The following is an 8,166-nucleotide window of genomic DNA, read 5'->3' as shown; positions in this document are numbered from 1 at the left end:
AGAGTGCTTCAATGGACATTTAAAAGGAGAGTGATAAAACTTCTATTACTCTCTTCCTCTGACCTTGCAGGTGACATTATGTAGCTCAGAAATTTCCTTAGAAAAGTAAGTGAAAAAGAGCTCTCCTTTTGCCCCACCCCAGCCACCCTGCAACTGTGAGAATTGGCAGCTAAAGGACATCTCCTGCCTAAATGAACCTGAGACTAGTTCTCAAAACCATAGTTGTCTCTTCTGTTTTTGTTTTCCCTGAATCTAAGTGACTAAAGATCTTGCGATGGATGTGCCTAGGCTTGGAGGTTGCCTTTGGAGATTGAGATGCCCAGGGGTTCTAGAGCCCTTTGGTCAGAGTGACCTGGAAGCAGAGGAAATTTTTGTATCAGAGAAAACTGCCACCAAAAAAAAAAGGAAGAGTCTAACCTCTGGTCTGATTGGCCAGGAGACAAGGACATCAGAAGGATGCTGAGCTGAGGTGAAATGTAACAATGTCACTTCAGGGGATTTTCAAACCTTCCCCCCCCCCCAAATTGCTTCATTTTCTTTTTATAAAAAAATAATTTTATTTTGAACTTAAGAAATAAAACAAGCATTTCCATCACATAGTAAATACAAAAAGATGATTGCCCATGAAAGTGCAAATCTATTATGTACAACTTGCTATTCCTTTTAAATACACAATATTGTTGTCATATAACATTTCCCCCTTTTTTCTTCCAATGCCCCCCTTCGCCCTTGAGATGGCTACCATTAGACACCAATATGTTTATATATGTAAAATCATTTTATACTTGCTTCTATTTATCAGTTCTTTCTCTGGATACAGATAGTGTCTTTCTTCATAGGTCCTTTGTAGCTGATTTAGGTATTTATAATTGTTAAAATGATTTATTCATTCAAAATTCTGCTTAAAACAATAGCTGTTATTGCATACAACATTCTCTCGGTTCTGTTCATTTCACTCGTCGTTATTTCATGCAAATCTATCTATGTTTTTCTAAGATCATCAAGCTCGTCATTTCTTATGTACATTAATATTCCATCACAATCATATTCCACAACTTTTTCAGTCATTTCCCAATTGATGGGCATTGTGATAAGGTCTCAGTCTCCTGGAGAGAGTGTAACAGTAATTATTAATGAACCCTCATTTTCTGTCTTTTCTGTCACAGTATACTTGTGAGTGTTTTGTACTTAGTATTTCCTGTCTTGGTAGGAAATAAATGCCTGTCCCAAACCTAATTCCTATTTAGTATCTTTCTACTTCCTGTTTTGGGAAGACTCTACACATGGTCCCAACCCTGAACCCTGACCTTAAGCAATTTCCCCCCAGGGTGTTGGAGTGGGATAAAACCCAAGAGTCTGATAAAAGAGAACTTAAACTGTGTTATTATAGTTTATACTCAGTAATGAGCTTGGTCCAGACCCCATGCCTGAGTCTAGAGTCTTAGTGGAAAAGAAAAAGATATAACTCCCCAGCCTTTTGCACCTAGAAGCAGTTATCACTAGATATAGATGAAAAATTGGACAGTGACTTGGAAGAGAAAATGGGTAAGTTGATAGCATTGTCTGGTAGCTGCGTTATGCTAATGAGCCATGCCTAATTCCATCAATTCCTCCATGGTTGGACCACTTCAAAATTTCCCCGAGAAGTAGTTGTTAGAGAGATCAGTCTGGAAACTCAGGTAATCAGATATTTCCAGATATATATTTTTCTCAAGTTAGTCCTTTTTTTCCCCAGAAGAGTGCTATCCAAACATTACAAGAAAATCTAATAATTTTTTACATTCAACTTGGGACACATTATTAAATGTAATCTGAATGTTAGATTAATACATATTTTATTTTTAATGTTCAAGAATGAACTAATGCCAACATTAACCCAAGGAACTGGCTGATATTAAATAGTCAATGTAAACCAAAACCCAAAGAAAGTCTTCTCCTGTAATCACAACAATATAATTCTTCTGATCAGTCAGGGGATATGTAAATACTAAATTGAAGATGTATGTGTGTACACACACACACATATATATATACAGATGCACACATATATATACATATATGTAGATACATACACACATTTGTGTATAGATTTATCTCTCCATAAAATTTGTCTTCATAGTGTATTTTGCAAAAGATTTTCCAAATGTTTCCTTGTCCTGATTTTCAGATGAGGCATTGACTTTGGGTTCAAAGTCTCTCTACCTGATGTGTATGTTAGACCTATTTCAAGAACCATGTACGGTCAGTAACTTTCTTATTTACTTTACAAGCACAGACTTTGACCACAAAATTAAACATTTAGTAACAATTTAAATTGTTTAAAAAGTAAGTTCTTGCTTGTTGGGACCCAATCAATATCTACTAGCTATTCAATAGAAAAATATATCCACTTTTCTGCCTATAATAGCAAAGTCTGTTTATTGAAAACTATTTGCATACTTATAATCAGGCCAAAAAAGTGTTATTCAGTTTGATGGACCTTATTAAATGTGTTACCTTTAAGGAAATCCATGGTTAACACCATAAGCACTAATGAAATTTTACCAAGATCCATTGCTTAGATTCCTCTATCAAAAACACTGAGGTTGGATATTATGATGAAGTTTTTTCTAGTAGGGGTTCCCACAAATTCTTTTTGTCCATCTACCTTTTCATTACAAAGGACACATCAGAGAAATGATGGTGGTGCAGTGGATAGAGCACCAGCGCAGGAGTCAGGAGGCCCTGAGTTCAAATCTCACCTCAGACACTTGACACTCACTAGCTGTGTGACCTTGGGCAAGTCACTTAACCCCCCTTGCCTCATCCTGGGTCGTCTCCAGTCATCCTGATGAATATCTGGTCACTGGATTCAGATGGCTCTGGAGGAGAAGTGAGACTGGTGACCTGCACAGCCCTCCCTCACTCAAAACAAAGTCAAGTGCAAGTCATGTCATTATCTCTCTGATGGCATGGTCTTCTTCAGCAATGAAGGACAAACACACACACACAAAGGACAAATTTCTGTTATACATCCTTGTCTCTCCATACACATAGCCTTGGTGCAGGTCCTCATCATCACCTCTTTTTTAGATTATCACAATATGTTTCTTATTATTTATTATTAATAATTATAACAATAGCTTTCTAGTTTGTCTCCTTGCCTCAAGTCCCTCACCATTCCAAATCATTCTCCACTTCACTGACAAAGTTATTTTCCTAAAGTACAAGTCTGAGCAGGTCATCCTACCCTCTCCCTCTCTCCCATATACTTCCCATAAACTTCAAATGACTACAAATTATCTCCAGAACTAACTATAAAATCCTCTGGTTGGCTATTTAAAACCTCTCTCTTGCTATCTTTACAATCTTCTTACGCTTTAGCCCCCAGACACTCCATCTCAAGTTTCCATTTTCCCGGTCGTCTCTCATGCCTGGAATGTTCTCGCTCCTCACTTCCACTTATTGGCTTCCCTAACTTCTTTCAAAACTCAGTCCAAATCCCAGTTTCTGCAGGAGACATTCTTGGAGACAATCTCCTCCACCCCCAACTCATAGTACTTCTCTTTTTTGGTTATACTTAACTTGTATATGCCTAGTGATTTGCATGCTATTAACATTTGCATGTTAATGTTTGCATTAGAACGTGAACTCCTTGAGGGCAGGGACTATGTTTCTTTGTATCTCCAGTTGCTTAACACAGTGCCTAGCACACAAGTGTTTAATACATGCTTGTTGACTGAATGCCTCACAAAAGAAGCTCTCCTCTTTCCCACTTCCAGGCACCTGGTTTTTGGTACCAGCATGCTCTCTCCTTAAGCTTCCCCTTAGCATGGAATGGGGCTAACTTCTCAGACAATATATCCTTTGCCAGGCCAAGATGGTGCCAACCAAAAATGAGGCTCCTTTTTCTAAATTTGCTAAATGGTGTCACTCCAGCTATCTTGTCAGCTGCCTCATGTTTTCCTGAATGGTGTTTGTTATACATCAAGACAGTACACCTTGTTTATACATTAAAATAAAATCATGTCCATTGATATACTGATTCATTTAAGTTGCCTGGATCTTCCATGACTATATTAATTGAGAGGAGGTGGATCTGCAATCCCATTATACTATGATCAGATATACTGTTGTTAGACTTCATTTGTGTGTTAGTTTTGCTGAAATTCTTTTTCATATTTTCTTTATTGTTTCTTATGAGGAATGACTTGCTGAGTGGAGTTGAAGAGATATTTGGAAATGGAGATAATATAAAAATGAACAATATTAATAAAAATATTTTCTAAAAGAATGACTAGATCAAAAACTAAGTTGTAATGTAAGAAAAGGAGGTTAGATCAGGATTTATTGATTCATTCAATGAATTCCCCAATCATCTTGATGAGATTACAGGAGATAGGCCTTAATCTGAAGGACACTTTCAGTAGAGGTAAACCTATGCCTTAGCTTGTTCAGGGAGTTATAGGAAACTGTGTTCCCAGGGAATTCAGCTTCTTCCAAGATGATTGGCAGAGAAGGCAGGATCTTTCTGAAAGAGTCACTTTTTTCCTCAGTGGTACATAAAAGGAAACTATGATACAACCCAACCCTTTCTCTTTACCTGTGCTTTTTTTTTTTTTAACTTTGGATGTCCAGAGGCAAGTACAGCAAAAGAAGGGGTTGAGAAGAGTTCTCCATTTTCCACTATCCTATGAGCAGAACATGTAAGCTCACAGCAGAAGTATGAGGAGAGTGGCCACTGTTTATCCTGGCAAGTCAGAGCATTGCATTCAAGGATCTTAAGTTCCTGCTGCTTTCTGCCTGCCTTTTTTTTTTTTTCCTGAGAACAGGTTAGAGACTAGTAATCTAGTGAGAATGGAAATTTCTAGCTTTGGAGGTTGTCTAGAGATTGATCTCAAGTTAAACATTCCAAAATTCTAGAGTGCCCAAGAGTGAGAATTTCTAAGTTTCAGGAGGCTGTCCAGGGGGGATAATTTCCTTAACAGTGCATATGTTGGGGAAGGAAGAGTATTCTCTTAGAGAATTTCCGAATAGCTAAAGGACAAAAGCCAAGTCACGAAGGGCCAGGAAATCTGGATTTTATTCATCTTCCATGAAAGATGCTATGAATTGCTCAGACAGCATATGTCTAGGGTGAAAGGCAGGTATTTATTCAACAGTCTCATAAAGTATCTTGACCTTCTTGGGGTAGCCTAATGAGTCAAATGGACTATTTTTAGAGCCTTATGTTTCTGTATTTGTTCAAGGGTACTCATGAGTCTTTAGGGCAGCCATTGTGGGGCCTGGAGTTAGGAAGACTCATCTTCATGAGTTCAAATCTGGCCTCAAGGGCTAGCTATTGTGACCCTAGGAAAGTCACTTAACCCTGTTTACCCCAGTTTCCTTATCTGTAAAATAAGCTGGAGAGGCAAATGGCAAACCATTCCAGAATCTTTGCCAAGAAGACCCCAAACGGGGTCATGAAGAGTTGGATATGACTGAAAGTGACTCAACAGCAGCAACTTGTGAATCCTCAGAAGTATTTGTTAGTCCTTTGTCTTCTTCATTTTGGGGTTGAAGAAATCTATATTATTCCATGGCCACTGATATAAAGTGAGGATCTCTTTCCTTAATTCAGAAGCAGCTCTAACACCAGCACTCTCTTAGTTCTGATTCAATGTTGCGATGGAATGAGTCACTCAAAAGCCACTGAATAGTTCATAAAAAATCAAACACAGCAAAGACATGCAATTGGGATATAGTGGCACTTAGCTTTTCTAGACTAAGCCCTCCACCCCCAGTATGGAAAAACATCTGATCTTTAGGGTAAGATGTGGTTAATGGGATAGTGAATAGTGTGGTCTTCAGAAATCCACCAAGTTGGAGAAGCCTCAGCTGCATTTGGGTGAAATTTTTAGACCCTCAGATGACTAAAAAACCATGCCAGGGAAACAGGAGCCAATTAGGTCCTGGGGTTGCTGTTTCTCTTTTAGGGAAAACTGACCCCTGTCACTGGAGAGAAGCAGGAAGGATAGGCCTGATCCATCCTGCAGGGAAAAGCTGGTAGGTATTAGTTCTATCATACTTTGGGGGAAATCTAGATATAAGCCAAACCTAAACTTTATTCATATTCCTTAGTGTTATCTTTCCATTAAAATGTAAGCTCCTTGAGAGCAGGGGCTATCCCTAGTTGTTGGCAAGAATGTATTTAATACATGTTTGTTGACTTGACTTGACTTGGAATGGTAATAGTGAATGAGACATCTGATCTGATCTGATCCTTTGGGGTTGAGCTCCCTCTATCAATCCTACTCTGTTTGTCCTTGGGGGAAAGCTGACCGTAGGCAAAGAGTGACTATTGAAATAGTCAAAAAATGATATGAAAGATAGCAACAATAATGATACAATATCAAAATTTATGAGTTAAAACTAAAGTAACAAATTTATTTCCCTGAAGGCTTATATTAACAAAAGAAAAAATAATGTTGAAATCACATGTAAATAAATGGGAATTATGTATGATTGTATTTGTTATGTTTAAATTTGTAATAAAATCAATTGCAAGAAATAAGGTGGGAAGACTTAGCTGGAAGGCAATTTGAAGATTTATTTTTAGCTGAGCACAAGCTAAATATGAGCTAACAATGTGATAAGTGTTCTTAAAATGTTAATATAATTTTGAGCCACATTAATGGAAATATCATTTCCCAGGCACTAAATTCTCTACCAAAGTGCTACTTGAATACTGTAGAAATAATTCATTTGGACCCCTTTTCTATTCTAATCAGTATTAATCAATTTGATATGATTCCATAGGGGTAGCGATTCTAAGATCTGTATATTAGGCTCCAGAACTGTGAGCTACAGATTTTAAGTTCACTTGCTTAATCACAGGAAGCTAACCAGAGGCCCTCTACCCTTGTTTTTCCTTCTCATGGTGACCAAACCCACCGTGGAGGGAATGACTCAATTACATAGAAAGTCCTCCAACTTATTTTTGTACCTCTAGACCATTGTTTCTTGCCCAATATGAGCAGATGATCTTATGACCACTTAATGGAGATGATTCATGCTTCCCCCAACCAGAAACCCCACCTCCCCAACACACCATTTCTAGCTGATGCATCATTCTTGGCTCTCAGGGCAAGTTCTATGAGCCAATGGGACTCTCTTCTTTGCATAACCCCTTTAAAGTGTTCAGGTATCAAATATGGCGTTAAGTCTTATAAAAATAAGGTCCTGAAAGAAGGGGGTATCCCATATCATGAGGAAGATCTGAAGTCCATTTCATTAGAGGAGACCATGGGGTCTTTAATAAAGTGCCATTGGCTCAGAGTTCTACTTCAGTTTCTTTTATCGTAGATTGGGCACTTTTAATGCCACAATATATCATTGTGGGGTAAAGGTGGTACTGAATTATATACTAGAAGAGTACAAGTACTGATTGTACCAAGCCAGAAAAGATTCAACTACAGACCCTGAGACAGAGAAAATGTCTTCTAAAGACAAACTAAGCTAAGTTCAGAGAGACTTACCATCAGATTGTTTTCAGGACAAGTACTTTTTCAGCAACAGTATTTCTCAGAGACCAACCACTAATATAAATGAGCTGTGATCTGTGGTGGTGAAGGAAAAAAGAAATTTACATGATAACTTTATTATATATTTAAAAAGAATAGCAAGCTGTATGTAGTAGATTTTCAGGTTCATGTGCAATTATCTTTTTTTATTATACTTTGTTACAGAAATGCTTATTTTATTCCACAATTAAAAAATAAATAAATAAATGTGGGGGAAAAAAGATAGTCACTGATAAATTAGACTGCCTCTGGAAGAAGGCAATCAGTTTGGTATTTGTTGCCCTATGAGAAGGCAGAGGATCAGGAGTTTGTAATTCCTGGCTGTCTTTTCTTGAGGAGTGGCAATAGAAGTTACCTGTACCTAACCTGGCATGAGCCTCGTCATTCCTGAAGGGCACTTGATGGGACACATAACTCATTATAAACAGAAATGAAATTAATCCTAATATTTATGGTCATTCTCCTATATCCACCGTCAATCGGTCAATCAAGAAACATTTATTAAGCAGCTGTATGCCAGGCACTGTGCTGCAAATGTTGGGGATACAAAGAAATATAAAAGATGCTCCCTACCGTCAAGGAGCTCACAGTCTAATGGAGGAGACAACATGTAAATAGCAACGTA

This window comes from Notamacropus eugenii, chromosome 2 (genome assembly GCF_028372415.1).
Source record: "Notamacropus eugenii isolate mMacEug1 chromosome 2, mMacEug1.pri_v2, whole genome shotgun sequence".
NCBI lineage: Eukaryota > Metazoa > Chordata > Mammalia > Diprotodontia > Macropodidae > Notamacropus > Notamacropus eugenii.
The sequence above is the reverse complement of the archived record's forward strand: the minus strand, read 5'-3'. Positions refer to the sequence as shown.